Raw genomic sequence first — 17,593 nt, 5'->3', positions numbered from 1 at the left:
ATTGTTTAGAATAATTCCAACCAGCAGCCTGACAGATTCATGGGAGATATTAACATGTCCTTCCACACGATTCAATCCATTTCATTAATTAAATACTTTGGTTTCAGAAGATTTAGATTAGCTTACTATTCGTCAGCATATTTTTATCTTTCTTTCAGAAATTATGAAAGAATATTTTGCTGTGATACTAAGAACGCTGATGAATTACTTGTCAGGAAACAAGCACACGTTCGTGTGATGGATTATACATCTGTCTCTGCTGCTGACTAGAGAGAGATTAAATCCATTTCCGATAGGTTAAAATTTCAAATACGTACACAGTAAATTATGTTTCTTCTGCTATTGGTTTGCAGATAGTCTGGAGCACTACCGGCCTCTTAGAAAACTTCATAAACCAAACAAGTATCCATTCACAGGCCACGAAGTTCATACGCCTCACGTGTGAGCAGAATACGATCGCCCGTCCAATAGACAGTGTAGTCTGTTGTCGAGGTCCTAGTGTCTTATGAGAGGTCTTACTTATTCCTAGCGCAGTATTCTCACACTAAGAAACGTTTAAATGTGTAATCACCACTACGTGTTTCCTTTGAGCCACTTTTGCGATGCATTTTCGTACAGATTATTCATGACAGTTATCCTCTCAGACTTACTCCCGATGAGTGCAGTCTAGGGAATATGTTGTCATTTATTCTTTCCATGATGCCTTATAATTTATTATGAGCCAGTCTTTTGTGGACTCTCTTGGGAAGACATGTTTTAATGCTAGTATGACTATTTATTGGGGCCTTGCTGCCTGAGCCGTAATAATGTTGTATTTAGTTTGCTCCCTTAACTGGTAACTGTAATTCTTCCTCTGCAGTAGACTTGTTACAGAACAGAGCTGCAGCGGAGTTGAACGTGCCTGATCTAACGGCGCACGACTCCTGTTAGGGCGGAGCTAACGCCACCTGCCCGTGCTCCGTGGAGCCGGGGGAACGGATACGCCCTTCAGACTAGCGACTCGGAGTTGTTTGAGGAGTAGCTGCAGAGAGGCTGAGGGTGCCCACCCTTCCTGCCGGCCTGGGGTCGAATGGGACCGCTCAGAGAGGGAGTCCGTGATCCGGCCGCCACGCCCCCCACGGACACACGGACACACGGACACACGGACACACGGACACACGGACACTCCTGCGTGTGTCCGGCGCCGTGTCATCTCGCCCTGGAAGCCACGCTCCTATGCAACCCCGGCGCCATGCACGGGGGGTAAAAAATAAATAAAACAAAAAAAATGCGAGATATTTTTTTTTCATGTCGGCTAGCTTCATTTCACGTGATCATCTTCAGCTGTCGAAACGAACGTGCCGCATTTTTTTTCTTTCTCTCTCTCTCTGCTTTGATTTTTTTTTTTATCTCCGCTCTTTCATTTCCCCGGCGACCTTCCCCATATGCGCCCGCTTAAAAAAAAAAAAAAAACCCGCGTCAAAAATAGGAAATTGAATAAGCCGGGGCGAAGTTCTCCAGAGCGCTAGTTTGTTTCACGCCGGCCGATAAGGGTGCGAAGGGAATGGGAAATATGTGTGTGTGTGTGTGTTTGGGAAGGGGTGAAGGGGGAGAGAGGTTTGTACGAGTGTTGATCAATGGGAATAGAAAATAAACGGAGGAACGGCCAATATCGAGAAGTCAGCGGTGCGACGGGATAAATCACGCCCGCTTCAACCCTCCTGTGACACTCCCCTCCCCCTCCTTGTTGTGGCTCCGTAGGGGATACAGCGGCGCGGCCAATGGGAGCTCGCGCTCTGCTTGCGGCGAGGAACACCTCCGAGTAGAGACCGGAAATGTTCAGGCTTCATTTCACGACACGCTAAAATGCAAATAATTGTATTTTTTATGCGACTTCTGCTATGGGTTCACTGTTAAACTGGAGGACTGTGGGCATTACAGACCCTCAGTCCAAGCGGTATCGAATCACGAGTCTCCCATTTACGACGCCTCACACTTCAGTAGCCAATGAACAGGTGACGTTTGCCCGGGTATGCACAGGATCTTGGAGTCTATCCTGGAGGTCATTGAATACGGGAATTTTTCCAGTCCATACCTCCGAGTTGTCTCGTCGGCTCCGGCGCTGCGAGAGTGGAGTATGTCGTTATCCCCCCCTCCCCGGCTCGCAATGCCACTTCATCCCCTCTCCTCGGGTGGCTGCTTGTTTCAAGCTGTCATCTCGCGGCGACATAAACTCAGCAAGGTCCGTGATGAGACGGCTCTTTGAACTGGAGAACTGGGCGTATTACCGCCGGTTGCGCTCGTCATTCGGTGCTTCCACGACCGTACATGAATCATAAGGACCCTGCTTGCCTAGACACACACATACACATACGCCTTGCGCAGAACTTCAGGAAAAAACCCCGAGTGGGGTCTGTTTACGAAAAGCATTTAAGAGTTCTCTGAGGGCCGAAAAGTACTTTTTATTTCGTATTAAATTTTTAAACTGTATTTTTAGAAGAGTTAAAATGGCTAAAACGTAAGTTTTCACAGTATATTTAGACGTAAAGAAACCAGTACAGATTCTTGAAAGCACTCAAGAAACTTGCATCACACCTTTATCTTAATTTCTCCGCAATATAATGTTAGTGTCACCGCTCAGATCTCACAGTTATCCTGTGACGACGAGAAGACTGCGCGCCAGTCCAGAGGAGACACCGCGCTAGAAGCACCGGCGAGTGTCCCGTCTCACCAACACACCTACACCTCTGACGAGGCGGGCCCCTCAAGCATTATTCTGTAAACATCTGTATGTTACCCGAGGTTCGAACACATTTTCCCGTCGGAATATGCTAGCTTTTCATGGATTCTAGCTGGGATGGATTTGCGATTGTAAATTGTTAATAATACCAGTGATTACAGGGGGCCGGCAGGAACGGTGACAAATGCGAAAATAGCGCGGCATTAATCTGTTACTAAAGCAGTTACGAATAAATTGCCTGCAATTACTCAGAATTACCAGTGCCGTTTTTAAGCGCAACAAATTGCATTTTATTTCACCACACCCAACTCCGCCGCAACATCTGTTTCGGGTGTGTGCTATCGAAATCACGTTACAAAATAACATTATAATCGCAACGGAATGGGCAGTGTTTTATTCATTGTAAGCCATCATAAAAAAAAATTTATCCTCAAAAATAGCTACTAATGAGAACCAATTGAAACAAGCCCTATTTTAAATCTTGCCACATACAACTGAATATGAACCTTATGAAGCATTTGAATAAATAACATGATGGCATGGAATTTCTATAAATCTGTCAGTAAATCATGTGGCAAGTTAGCCGCGTCACGTATATACAAAATTGGTTCTACAGTCTCATTTTTTATAAAAAATATTTCTTCATAAATAATTATGACATTTTCGAGAGAAATAAAACGGGCGAAGTCGAAGGTGTGTCTAATTGGTGAAACGCATAGGTACAATTTTTTTCCTTGGGGCAGCGGCGTGTTATTTGACGTTAGCTGCTCGCGACACTGTTTCACGAGACCCGCCAGCGAAGAGCCGGGCCAGGTAGCGCTGTCGGCGCGTGATAGGGCGTGTCCGCGGGTCACGCCCCCTTGGAGGGGGGGGTAGGAGTTATGGCGGGTCACGCAACCCTAGTCCATCCGCCTGCACCGGGCAGTCGTTGAGTGAGGCACAAACATCTATTTTTTTGTGAGTGTAATTGCCCCCAAGGGCCAGATAAACTGTATACGCCTCCGTCTCACGCGTCGTGTTGGGCTTTTCGCTTTCTTGTCATTGCCATCGTGCGAGAGAGCTTGCTTGTCATTGCCATCGTGCGAGAGAGCTTGCTTGTCATTGCCATCGTGCGAGAGAGCTTACTTGTCATTGCCATCGTGCGAGAGAGCTTGCTTGTCATTGCCATCGTGCGAGAGAGCTTGCTTGTCATTGCCATCGTGCGAGAGAGCTTGCTTGTCATTGCCATCGTGCGAGAGAGCTTGCTTGTCATTGCCATCGTGCGAGAGAGCTTGCTTGTCATTGCCATCGTGCGAGAGAGCTTGCTTGTCATTGCCATCGTGCGAGAGAGCTTGCTTGTCATTGCCATCGTGCGAGAGAGCTTGCTTGTCATTGCCATCGTGCGAGAGAGCTTGCTTGTCATTGCCATCGTGCGAGAGAGCTTGCTTGTCATTGCCATCGTGCGAGAGAGCTTGCTTGTCATTGCCATCGTGCGAGAGAGCTTGCTTGTCATTGCCATCGTGCGAGAGAGCTTGCTTGTCATTGCCATCGTGCGAGAGAGCTTGCTTGTCATTGCCATCGTGCGAGAGAGCTTTCTTGTCATTGCCATCGTGCGAGAGAGCTTGCTTGTCATTGCCATCGTGCGAGAGAGCTTGCTTGTCATTGCCATCGTGCGAGAGAGCTTGCTTGTCATTGCCATCGTGCGAGAGAGCTTGCTTGTCATTGCCATCGTGCGAGAGAGCTTGCTTGTCATTGCCATCGTGCGAGAGAGCTTGCTTGTCATTGCCATCGTGCGAGAGAGCTTGCTTGTCATTGCCATCGTGCGAGAGAGCTTTCTTGTCATTGCACTCGTGCGAGAGAGCTTGCTTATCATTGCCATCGTGCGAGAGAGCTTGCTTGTCATTGCCATCGTGCGAGAGAGCTTTCTTGTCATTGCCATCGTGCGAGAGAGCTTGCTTGTCATTGCCATCGTGCGAGAGAGCTTTCTTGTCATTGCCATCGTGCGAGAGAGCTTGCTTGTCATTGCCATCGTGCGAGAGAGCTTGCTTGTCATTGCCATCGTGCGAGAGAGCTTGCTTGTCATTGCCATCGTGCGAGAGAGCTTGCTTGTCATTGCCATCGTGCGAGAGAGCTTGCTTGTCATTGCCATCGTGCGAGAGAGCTTGCTTGTCATTGCCATCGTGCGAGAGAGCTTGCTTGTCATTGCCATCGTGCGAGAGAGCTTGCTTGTCATTGCCATCGTGCGAGAGAGCTTGCTTGTCATTGCCATCGTGCGAGAGAGCTTTCTTGTCATTGCCATCGTGCGAGAGAGCTTGCTTGTCATTGCCATCGTGCGAGAGAGCTTGCTTGTCATTGCCATCGTGCGAGAGAGCTTGCTTGTCATTGCCATCGTGCGAGAGAGCTTGCTTGTCATTGCCATCGTGCGAGAGAGCTTTCTTGTCATTGCCATCGTGCGAGAGAGCTTTCTTGTCATTGCCATCGTGCGAGAGAGCTTGCTTGTCATTGCCATCGTGCGAGAGAGCTTGCTTGTCATTGCCATCGTGCGAGAGAGCTTGCTTGTCATTGCCATCGTGCGAGAGAGCTTTCTTGTCATTGCCATCGTGCGAGAGAGCTTGCTTGTCATTGCCATCGTGCGAGAGAGCTTGCTTGTCATTGCCATCGTGCGAGAGAGCTTGCTTGTCATTGCCATCGTGCGAGAGAGCTTGCTTGTCATTGCCATCGTGCGAGAGAGCTTTCTTGTCATTGCCATCGTGCGAGAGAGCTTTCTTGTCATTGCCATCGTGCGAGAGAGCTTGCTTGTCATTGCCATCGTGCGAGAGAGCTTGCTTGTCATTGCCATCGTGCGAGAGAGCTTGCTTGTCATTGCCATCGTGCGAGAGAGCTTGCTTGTCATTGCCATCGTGCGAGAGAGCTTGCTTGTCATTGCCATCGTGCGAGAGAGCTTTCTTGTCATTGCCATCGTGCGAGAGAGCTTGCTTGTCATTGCCATCGTGCGAGAGAGCTTTCTTGTCATTGCCATCGTGCGAGAGAGCTTTCTTGTCATTGCCATCGTGCGAGAGAGCTTTCTTGTCATTGCCATCGTGCGAGAGAGCTTTCTTGTCATTGCCATCGTGCGAGAGAGCTTGCTTGTCATTGCCATCGTGCGAGAGAGCTTGCTTGTCATTGCCATCGTGCGAGAGAGCTTGCTTGTCATTGCCATCGTGCGAGAGAGCTTGCTTGTCATTGCCATCGTGCGAGAGAGCTTGCTTGTCATTGCCATCGTGCGAGAGAGCTTGCTTGTCATTGCCATCGTGCGAGAGAGCTTTCTTGTCATTGCCATCGTGCGAGAGAGCTTTCTTGTCATTGCCATCGTGCGAGAGAGCTTGCTTGTCATTGCCATCGTGCGAGAGAGCTTGCTTGTCATTGCCATCGTGCGAGAGAGCTTTCTTGTCATTGCCATCGTGCGAGAGAGCTTTCTTGTCATTGCCATCGTGCGAGAGAGCTTTCTTGTCATTGCCATCGTGCGAGAGAGCTTGCTTGTCATTGCCATCGTGCGAGAGAGCTTGCTTGTCATTGCCATCGTGCGAGAGAGCTTTCTTGTCATTGCCATCGTGCGAGAGAGCTTGCTTGTCATTGCCATCGTGCGAGAGAGCTTTCTTGTCATTGCCATCGTGCGAGAGAGCTTGCTTGTCATTGCCATCGTGCGAGAGAGCTTGCTTGTCATTGCCATCGTGCGAGAGAGCTTGCTTGTCATTGCCATCGTGCGAGAGAGCTTGCTTGTCATTGCCATCGTGCGAGAGAGCTTTCTTGTCATTGCCATCGTGCGAGAGAGCTTGCTTGTCATTGCCATCGTGCGAGAGAGCTTTCTTGTCATTGCCATCGTGCGAGAGAGCTTTCTTGTCATTGCCATCGTGCGAGAGAGCTTTCTTGTCATTGCCATCGTGCGAGAGAGCTTGCTTGTCATTGCCATCGTGCGAGAGAGCTTGCTTGTCATTGCCATCGTGCGAGAGAGCTTGCTTGTCATTGCCATCGTGCGAGAGAGCTTTCTTGTCATTGCCATCGTGCGAGAGAGCTTGCTTGTCATTGCCATCGTGCGAGAGAGCTTGCTTGTCATTGCCATCGTGCGAGAGAGCTTGCTTGTCATTGCCATCGTGCGAGAGAGCTTTCTTGTCATTGCCATCGTGCGAGAGAGCTTGCTTGTCATTGCCATCGTGCGAGAGAGCTTGCTTGTCATTGCCATCGTGCGAGAGAGCTTGCTTGTCATTGCCATCGTGCGAGAGAGCTTGCTTGTCATTGCCATCGTGCGAGAGAGCTTGCTTGTCATTGCCATCGTGCGAGAGAGCTTGCTTGTCATTGCCATCGTGCGAGAGAGCTTGCTTGTCATTGCCATCGTGCGAGAGAGCTTGCTTGTCATTGCCATCGTGCGAGAGAGCTTGCTTGTCATTGCCATCGTGCGAGAGAGCTTGCTTGTCATTGCCATCGTGCGAGAGAGCTTGCTTGTCATTGCCATCGTGCGAGAGAGCTTTCTTGTCATTGCCATCGTGCGAGAGAGCTTGCTTGTCATTGCCATCGTGCGAGAGAGCTTGCTTGTCATTGCCATCGTGCGAGAGAGCTTGCTTGTCATTGCCATCGTGCGAGAGAGCTTGCTTGTCATTGCCATCGTGCGAGAGAGCTTTCTTGTCATTGCCATCGTGCGAGAGAGCTTTCTTGTCATTGCCATCGTGCGAGAGAGCTTTCTTGTCATTGCCATCGTGCGAGAGAGCTTTCTTGTCATTGCCATCGTGCGAGAGAGCTTGCTTGTCATTGCCATCGTGCGAGAGAGCTTGCTTGTCATTGCCATCGTGCGAGAGAGCTTTCTTGTCATTGCCATCGTGCGAGAGAGCTTGCTTGTCATTGCCATCGTGCGAGAGAGCTTTCTTGTCATTGCCATCGTGCGAGAGAGCTTGCTTGTCATTGCCATCGTGCGAGAGAGCTTGCTTGTCATTGCCATCGTGCGAGAGAGCTTGCTTGTCATTGCCATCGTGCGAGAGAGCTTGCTTGTCATTGCCATCGTGCGAGAGAGCTTTCTTGTCATTGCCATCGTGCGAGAGAGCTTGCTTGTCATTGCCATCGTGCGAGAGAGCTTTCTTGTCATTGCCATCGTGCGAGAGAGCTTTCTTGTCATTGCCATCGTGCGAGAGAGCTTGCTTGTCATTGCCATCGTGCGAGAGAGCTTGCTTGTCATTGCCATCGTGCGAGAGAGCTTGCTTGTCATTGCCATCGTGCGAGAGAGCTTGCTTGTCATTGCCATCGTGCGAGAGAGCTTGCTTGTCATTGCCATCGTGCGAGAGAGCTTGCTTGTCATTGCCATCGTGCGAGAGAGCTTTCTTGTCATTGCCATCGTGCGAGAGAGCTTTCTTGTCATTGCCATCGTGCGAGAGAGCTTGCTTGTCATTGCCATCGTGCGAGAGAGCTTTCTTGTCATTTCCATCGTGCGAGAGAGCTTGCTTGTCATTGCCATCGTGCGAGAGAGCTTTCTTGTCATTGCCATCGTGCGAGAGAGCTTGCTTGTCATTGCCATCGTGCGAGAGAGCTTGCTTGTCATTGCCATCGTGCGAGAGAGCTTGCTTGTCATTGCCATCGTGCGAGAGAGCTTGCTTGTCATTGCCATCGTGCGAGAGAGCTTGCTTGTCATTGCCATCGTGCGAGAGAGCTTTCTTGTCATTGCCATCGTGCGAGAGAGCTTTCTTGTCATTGCCATCGTGCGAGAGAGCTTGCTTTTCATTGCCATCGTGCGAGAGAGCTTGCTTGTCATTGCCATCGTGCGAGAGAGCTTGCTTGTCATTGCCATCGTGCGAGAGAGCTTGCTTGTCATTGCCATCGTGCGAGAAAGCTTTCTTGTCATTGCCATCGTGCGAGAGAGCTTTCTTGTCATTGCCATCGTGCGAGAGAGCTTGCTTGTCATTGCCATCGTGCGAGAGAGCTTGCTTGTCCTTGCCATCGTGCGAGAGAGCTTGCTTGTCATTGCCATCGTGCGAGAGAGCTTGCTTGTCATTGCCATCGTGCGAGAGAGCTTTCTTGTCATTGCCATCGTGCGAGAGAGCTTTCTTGTCATTGCCATCTTGCGAGAGAGCTTTCTTGTCATTGCCATCGTGCGAGAGAGCTTGCTTGTCATTGCCATCGTGCGAGAGAGCTTTCTTGTCATTGCCATCGTGCGAGAGAGCTTTCTTGTCATTGCCATCGTGCGAGAGAGCTTTCTTGTCATTGCCATCGTGCGAGAGAGCTTGCTTGTCATTGCCATCGTGCGAGAGAGCTTGCTTGTCATTGCCATCGTGCGAGAGAGCTTGCTTGTCATTGCCATCGTGCGAGAGAGCTTTCTTGTCATTGCCATCGTGCGAGAGAGCTTTCTTGTCATTGCCATCGTGCGAGAGAGCTTGCTTGTCATTGCCATCGTGCGAGAGAGCTTGCTTGTCATTGCCATCGTGCGAGAGAGCTTGCTTGTCATTGCCATCGTGCGAGAGAGCTTGCTTGTCATTGCCATCGTGCGAGAGAGCTTGCTTGTCATTGCCATCGTGCGAGAGAGCTTGCTTGTCATTGCCATCGTGCGAGAGAGCTTGCTTGTCATTGCCATCGTGCGAGAGAGCTTGCTTGTCATTGCCATCGTGCGAGAGAGCTTGCTTGTCATTGCCATCGTGCGAGAGAGCTTGCTTGTCATTGCCATCGTGCGAGAGAGCTTTCTTGTCATTGCCATCGTGCGAGAGAGCTTGCTTGTCATTGCCATCGTGCGAGAGAGCTTGCTTGTCATTGCCATCGTGCGAGAGAGCTTGCTTGTCATTGCCATCGTGCGAGAGAGCTTGCTTGTCATTGCCATCGTGCGAGAGAGCTTTCTTGTCATTGCCATCGTGCGAGAGAGCTTGCTTGTCATTGCCATCGTGCGAGAGAGCTTGCTTGTCATTGCCATCGTGCGAGAGAGCTTTCTTGTCATTGCCATCGTGCGAGAGAGCTTGCTTGTCATTGCCATCGTGCGAGAGAGCTTGCTTGTCATTGCCATCGTGCGAGAGAGCTTGCTTGTCATTGCCATCGTGCGAGAGAGCTTGCTTGTCATTGCCATCGTGCGAGAGAGCTTTCTTGTCATTGCCATCGTGCGAGAGAGCTTGCTTGTCATTGCCATCGTGCGAGAGAGCTTGCTTGTCATTGCCATCGTGCGAGAGAGCTTGCTTGTCATTGCCATCGTGCGAGAGAGCTTTCTTGTCATTGCCATCGTGCGAGAGAGCTTGCTTGTCATTGCCATCGTGCGAGAGAGCTTGCTTGTCATTGCCATCGTGCGAGAGAGCTTGCTTGTCATTGCCATCGTGCGAGAGAGCTTGCTTGTCATTGCCATCGTGCGAGAGAGCTTGCTTGTCATTGCCATCGTGCGAGAGAGCTTGCTTGTCATTGCCATCGTGCGATAGAGCTTGCTTGTCATTGCCATCGTGCGAGAGAGCTTGCTTGTCATTGCCATCGTGCGAGAGAGCTTGCTTGTCATTGCCATCGTGCGAGAGAGCTTGCTTGTCATTGCCATCGTGCGAGAGAGCTTGCTTGTCATTGCCATCGTGCGAGAGAGCTTGCTTGTCATTGCCATCGTGCGAGAGAGCTTGCTTGTCATTGCCATCGTGCGAGAGAGCTTGCTTGTCATTGCCATCGTGCGAGAGAGCTTGCTTGTCATTGCCATCGTGCGAGAGAGCTTGCTTGTCATTGCCATCGTGCGAGAGAGCTTGCTTGTCATTGCCATCGTGCGAGAGAGCTTGCTTGTCATTGCCATCGTGCGAGAGAGCTTGCTTGTCATTGCCATCGTGCGAGAGAGCTTGCTTGTCATTGCCATCGTGCGAGAGAGCTTGCTTGTCATTGCCATCGTGCGAGAGAGCTTGCTTGTCATTGCCATCGTGCGAGAGAGCTTTCTTGTCATTGCCATCGTGCGAGAGAGCTTTCTTGTCATTGCCATCGTGCGAGAGAGCTTTCTTGTCATTGCCATCGTGCGAGAGAGCTTTCTTGTCATTGCCATCGTGCGAGAGAGCTTTCTTGTCATTGCCATCGTGCGAGAGAGCTTTCTTGTCATTGCCATCGTGCGAGAGAGCTTTCTTGTCATTGCCATCGTGCGAGAGAGCTTGCTTGTCATTGCCATCGTGCGAGAGAGCTTGCTTGTCATTGCCATCGTGCGAGAGAGCTTGCTTGTCATTGCCATCGTGCGAGAGAGCTTGCTTGTCATTGCCATCGTGCGAGAGAGCTTGCTTGTCATTGCCATCGTGCGAGAGAGCTTGCTTGTCATTGCCATCGTGCGAGAGAGCTTTCTTGTCATTGCCATCGTGCGAGAGAGCTTGCTTGTCATTGCCATCGTGCGAGAGAGCTTTCTTGTCATTGCCATCGTGCGAGAGAGCTTTCTTGTCATTGCCATCGTGCGAGAGAGCTTTCTTGTCATTGCCATCGTGCGAGAGAGCTTTCTTGTCATTGCCATCGTGCGAGAGAGCTTGCTTGTCATTGCCATCGTGCGAGAGAGCTTGCTTGTCATTGCCATCGTGCGAGAGAGCTTTCTTGTCATTGCCATCGTGCGAGAGAGCTTGCTTGTCATTGCCATCGTGCGAGAGAGCTTTCTTGTCATTGCCATCGTGCGAGAGAGCTTGCTTGTCATTGCCATCGTGCGAGAGAGCTTTCTTGTCATTGCACTCGTGCGAGAGAGCTTTCTTGTCATTGCCATCGTGCGAGAGAGCTTTCTTGTCATTGCCATCGTGCGAGAGAGCTTTCTTGTCATTGCCATCGTGCGAGAGAGCTTGCTTGTCATTGCCATCGTGCGAGAGAGCTTTCTTGTCATTGCCATCGTGCGAGAGAGCTTTCTTGTCATTGCCATCGTGCGAGAGAGCTTGCTTGTCATTGCCATCGTGCGAGAGAGCTTTCTTGTCATTGCCATCGTGCGAGAGAGCTTTCTTGTCATTGCCATCGTGCGAGAGAGCTTGCTTGTCATTGCCATCGTGCGAGAGAGCTTGCTTGTCATTGCCATCGTGCGAGAGAGCTTGCTTGTCATTGCCATCGTGCGAGAGAGCTTGCTTGTCATTGCACTCGTGCGAGAGAGTTTTCTTGTCATTGCACTCGTGCGAGAGAGCTTTCTTGTCATTGCCATCGTGCGAGAGAGCTTTCTTGTCATTGCCATCGTGCGAGAGAGCTTGCTTGTCATTGCCATCGTGCGAGAGAGCTTGCTTGTCATTGCCATCGTGCGAGAGAGCTTGCTTGTCATTGCCATCGTGCGAGAGAGCTTTCTTGTCATTGCACTCGTGCGAGAGAGCTTTCTTGTCATTGCCATCGTGCGAGAGAGCTTTCTTGTCATTGCCATCGTGCGAGAGAGCTTTCTTGTCATTGCCATCGTGCGAGAGAGCTTGCTTGTCATTGCCATCGTGCGAGAGAGCTTTCTTGTCATTGCCATCGTGCGAGAGAGCTTGCTTGTCATTGCCATCGTGCGAGAGAGCTTGCTTGTCATTGCCATCGTGCGAGAGAGCTTGCTTGTCATTGCCATCGTGCGAGAGAGCTTGCTTGTCATTGCCATCGTGCGAGAGAGCTTGCTTGTCATTGCCATCGTGCGAGAGAGCTTGCTTGTCATTGCCATCGTGCGAGAGAGCTTGCTTGTCATTGCCATCGTGCGAGAGAGCTTTCTTGTCATTGCCATCGTGCGAGAGAGCTTGCTTGTCATTGCCATCGTGCGAGAGAGCTTGCTTGTCATTGCCATCGTGCGAGAGAGCTTTCTTGTCATTGCCATCGTGCGAGAGAGCTTGCTTGTCATTGCCATCGTGCGAGAGAGCTTGCTTGTCATTGCCATCGTGCGAGAGAGCTTGCTTGTCATTGCCATCGTGCGAGAGAGCTTTCTTGTCATTGCCATCGTGCGAGAGAGCTTGCTTGTCATTGCCATCGTGCGAGAGAGCTTGCTTGTCATTGCCATCGTGCGAGAGAGCTTACTTGTCATTGCCATCGTGCGAGAGAGCTTGCTTGTCATTGCCATCGTGCGAGAGAGCTTGCTTGTCATTGCCATCGTGCGAGAGAGCTTGCTTGTCATTGCCATCGTGCGAGAGAGCTTGCTTGTCATTGCCATCGTGCGAGAGAGCTTGCTTGTCATTGCCATCGTGCGAGAGAGCTTTCTTGTCATTGCCATCGTGCGAGAGAGCTTGCTTGTCATTGCCATCGTGCGAGAGAGCTTTCTTGTCATTGCCATCGTGCGAGAGAGCTTGCTTGTCATTGCCATCGTGCGAGAGAGCTTTCTTGTCATTGCACTCGTGCGAGAGAGCTTTCTTGTCATTGCCATCGTGCGAGAGAGCTTTCTTGTCATTGCCATCGTGCGAGAGAGCTTTCTTGTCATTGCCATCGTGCGAGAGAGCTTGCTTGTCATTGCCATCGTGCGAGAGAGCTTTCTTGTCATTGCCATCGTGCGAGAGAGCTTTCTTGTCATTGCCATCGTGCGAGAGAGCTTGCTTGTCATTGCCATCGTGCGAGAGAGCTTTCTTGTCATTGCCATCGTGCGAGAGAGCTTTCTTGTCATTGCCATCGTGCGAGAGAGCTTGCTTGTCATTGCCATCGTGCGAGAGAGCTTGCTTGTCATTGCCATCGTGCGAGAGAGCTTGCTTGTCATTGCCATCGTGCGAGAGAGCTTGCTTGTCATTGCACTCGTGCGAGAGAGCTTTCTTGTCATTGCACTCGTGCGAGAGAGCTTTCTTGTCATTGCCATCGTGCGAGAGAGCTTTCTTGTCATTGCCATCGTGCGAGAGAGCTTGCTTGTCATTGCCATCGTGCGAGAGAGCTTTCTTGTCATTGCCATCGTGCGAGAGAGCTTGCTTGTCATTGCCATCGTGCGAGAGAGCTTTCTTGTCATTGCACTCGTGCGAGAGAGCTTTCTTGTCATTGCCATCGTGCGAGAGAGCTTTCTTGTCATTGCCATCATGCGAGAGAGCTTTCTTGTCATTGCCATCGTGCGAGAGAGCTTGCTTGTCATTGCCATCGTGCGAGAGAGCTTGCTTGTCATTGCCATCGTGCGAGAGAGCTTGCTTGTCATTGCCATCGTGCGAGAGAGCTTGCTTGTCATTGCCATCGTGCGAGAGAGCTTGCTTGTCATTGCCATCGTGCGAGAGAGCTTGCTTGTCATTGCCATCGTGCGAGAGAGCTTGCTTGTCATTGCCATCGTGCGAGAGAGCTTGCTTGTCATTGCCATCGTGCGAGAGAGCTTTCTTGTCATTGCCATCGTGCGAGAGAGCTTGCTTGTCATTGCCATCGTGCGAGAGAGCTTGCTTGTCATTGCCATCGTGCGAGAGAGCTTTCTTGTCATTGCCATCGTGCGAGAGAGCTTGCTTGTCATTGCCATCGTGCGAGAGAGCTTGCTTGTCATTGCCATCGTGCGAGAGAGCTTGCTTGTCATTGCCATCGTGCGAGAGAGCTTTCTTGTCATTGCCATCGTGCGAGAGAGCTTGCTTGTCATTGCCATCGTGCGAGAGAGCTTGCTTGTCATTGCCATCGTGCGAGAGAGCTTGCTTGTCATTGCCATCGTGCGAGAGAGCTTGCTTGTCATTGCCATCGTGCGAGAGAGCTTGCTTGTCATTGCCATCGTGCGAGAGAGCTTGCTTGTCATTGCCATCGTGCGAGAGAGCTTGCTTGTCATTGCCATCGTGCGAGAGAGCTTGCTTGTCATTGCCATCGTGCGAGAGAGCTTGTTTGTCATTGCCATCGTGCGAGAGAGCTTGCTTGTCATTGCCATCGTGCGAGAGAGCTTTCTTGTCATTGCCATCGTGCGAGAGAGCTTGCTTGTCATTGCCATCGTGCGAGAGAGCTTGCTTGTCATTGCCATCGTGCGAGAGAGCTTGCTTGTCATTGCCATCGTGCGAGAGAGCTTGCTTGTCATTGCCATCGTGCGATAGAGCTTTCTTGTCATTGCCATCGTGCGAGAGAGCTTGCTTGTCATTGCCATCGTGCGAGAGAGCTTGCTTGTCATTGCCATCGTGCGAGAGAGCTTGCTTGTCATTGCCATCGTGCGAGAGAGCTTTCTTGTCATTGCCATCGTGCGAGAGAGCTTGCTTGTCATTGCCATCGTGCGAGAGAGCTTGCTTGTCATTGCCATCGTGCGAGAGAGCTTGCTTGTCATTGCCATCGTGCGAGAGAGCTTGCTTGTCATTGCCATCGTGCGAGAGAGCTTGCTTGTCATTGCCATCGTGCGAGAGAGCTTGCTTGTCATTGCCATCGTGCGAGAGAGCTTGCTTGTCATTGCCATCGTGCGAGAGAGCTTGCTTGTCATTGCCATCGTGCGAGAGAGCTTGCTTGTCATTTCATATTCCATCGCGGTTGCTCTTTTGCTTTCTGTGCTTCGACTCGAATTTACTCAACGGATATTTATAAGATATTATTGAGTGATGGTAACAAAAAAAATCACGTAAGTGTGACTAATGAGTAGAGACCGGAAAAATTCGCGAATTCATTTCGCGATAGGCTAAAATACAAATCGTTATACCTTAGTGCTGCCCCTTCTATTGGCTCACAACTCACCTGGATGACTCTGGGCCATTGAGAAAAGCCCGACCAAAGCTTTATCGAATCACAGGCTGCTACATTGGGACGTCTCACAAGACAGCAGCCAATGAGTGGGTGGCATTTGACCGAGTGTACGTAGAATTATGGAGTTCATCCTACAGTTCATTGAACCAGCGAATTTTTCCGGTCCCTACTAATGAGAATCACTCGTGTGAGTGACCTTGCTGCAGCTCTAAAATAACTTTCAGTGCCGGTGAATGTGCGGAGAGAAAAGTTATGAACCAAAAAACGACTTAATAAGTTTATGGGAGATTCTCTTAGCTAGCAATTTTAATAATAATAGGAAATTACGAATTCTGCTTGTATTATATTCATGTAAAAAAAATTAAAATATAATTAAAATTATTAATATAATACTGTCATCTCTCTCACACACATTCATGCAGTATTTTATTGGTTATGTTTTTAAACATCGCGTGCATGAGATTAAACGTTTTCAATGAGTAACATATACGGAATGATCTAATAGGAGATCTAAAAATACGTTTTAATGCATTTTTTGGCCACTGCAATGGCACATGAACAAAAAACTGCATTAAATCAAAATTCTCCATTGCATGAATCATTTGAAGAACCTAAAAATACGTAATATTCTACTTTGTTCTGTTCAGAGAAATATACCTGTAAGTCTTGCCACTGGAAAACTATTTTAACAAAAGGCAATGTTAAAGTTATTTTCTGTGATGTTTATTTCATATAGTTTTTTTGGCGTTTAATTTATTGTATTTGTAATATATTGCTACGTATGCCTACAAAGCGTACTACAGCCTAACAGTTTTATTTGTTTGTGGATAAATACACACATAAATTATAATAAGTAAGTAACAACCATGCATTCTGTAACAACGCGGCTATGCTACGCTCTGTTGCAACGAACAAAAAAGCGACTGTAACCTCGTCAGGAATCGTCCTTCTAGACTGATCGCGCAAGAGTGGAAGCTCTGCACTCTGCGCTCGTCATACGAAGAGTCGAATATGCACTCAGCGAAGGCGTGTAGGTCGACCTTATAGCCATCTTCGCCGGCAAAACACAAGTATCTCTCCTTGAAAGGTTACTTGCCAAGGATGCATATAAATATCTAAATAATTATTTAATTGAGGGATTAAATACCTAGCCATATACTTAACCAATAATGATTGTTTCAAGAAACAACAGCTGTGGTCGAACACACGAAATCACTTCACGCTTATACGTAGAGACCTGCAAAATTCGCGGATTCATTGACCTCTAGGATAGACTCCACAGTCTTTTAAATACTCGCGGAAATGACACCTGTCCATTGGCTACTGACGCGTGAGACGTCTCAACTAGGCTGTCCGTAATTCGGCACTTTCTTGGTATAGTGTTTCCCATTGGCTCACAGTTCCACGCATAAAATGTGGGCCAATTGCAGATGCGGTACGAAGTTATAGTTGTTTTGATGCTAGCCTATCGCGAAATGAATCCGCGAATTTTGCATGTCTCTACTTATACGTTGACCAAACATTCTAACTACTTGATAAGACTCTATTATATAGATGATTTTACTCAGAACTTATATACAAGCAAAAGTATTTTACTTAAAAATTAAATTAGTTAGTACAAAATCTATATAAAATTAACTAAGAAAATAACTTGGGAAAAAATGTTATATACGGGATATGTGTACTTATGTCTTAATAAGTGCAGTTTATGTGTTCGTCGTTGGTATTGTGACGTGATTGTAATACGTGTCGGGCAGTGACTGGCACTATAACACTCACGATAGTGTGTGTCGGGTGTGTCGCAACAGACGAGGTCGCGGGAGCGGGTGTTCCAGCTCCAGGAGAGACCTCGAGAGATCCAACATGGCGCCGCGGTATCTCCGGAGATAACCCCGAGGCTGTCGCCGGGTGGGCGGTAAATCAAACGAGTGCGCGGGCAGACTCGTTCGGGCCCCGCGACGGGGAAATTTGCCTCCCGTCCGCGGTCCCGCCGCGTCGTAAGGAACAATGCGGTATTGGGGAAATTTTCGGGGCTGGAGGTTGGTAGCGGAAAAGGGGAACCTGTGGGGGGTAGGGGAGGTGAGGGGGCAATAAATATCCTTGTGGTTCGGAGGAGGCGTCCTGAAGTTTGTAAGTTATCACTTCCGGTTCCTGTTGGCGATGCTGGCTCCCGCCCGGGTTTGATCTCCTCCTCTTCCCTCTTCCCCACTCTCTGGTTGTAAAGAATTTAGTGGAATTTGGGGTTGGGGTTGGGGGGGGGGGCAGAGAGAGAGAGACTGGTCGATAGGGCATTGTGTATGAAATTGGCCTCACAAGCGGGGCTCATAACTCGCTATACTTTCTGCCTGCGCCTTCGCATTACCGAGGCGCCCGTTGACTTTTCCA

The sequence above is a fragment of the Bacillus rossius genome, chromosome 12 (assembly GCF_032445375.1).
Source record: "Bacillus rossius redtenbacheri isolate Brsri chromosome 12, Brsri_v3, whole genome shotgun sequence".
Lineage (NCBI taxonomy): Eukaryota > Metazoa > Arthropoda > Insecta > Phasmatodea > Bacillidae > Bacillus > Bacillus rossius.
This window is presented reverse-complemented; position numbering follows the sequence as displayed.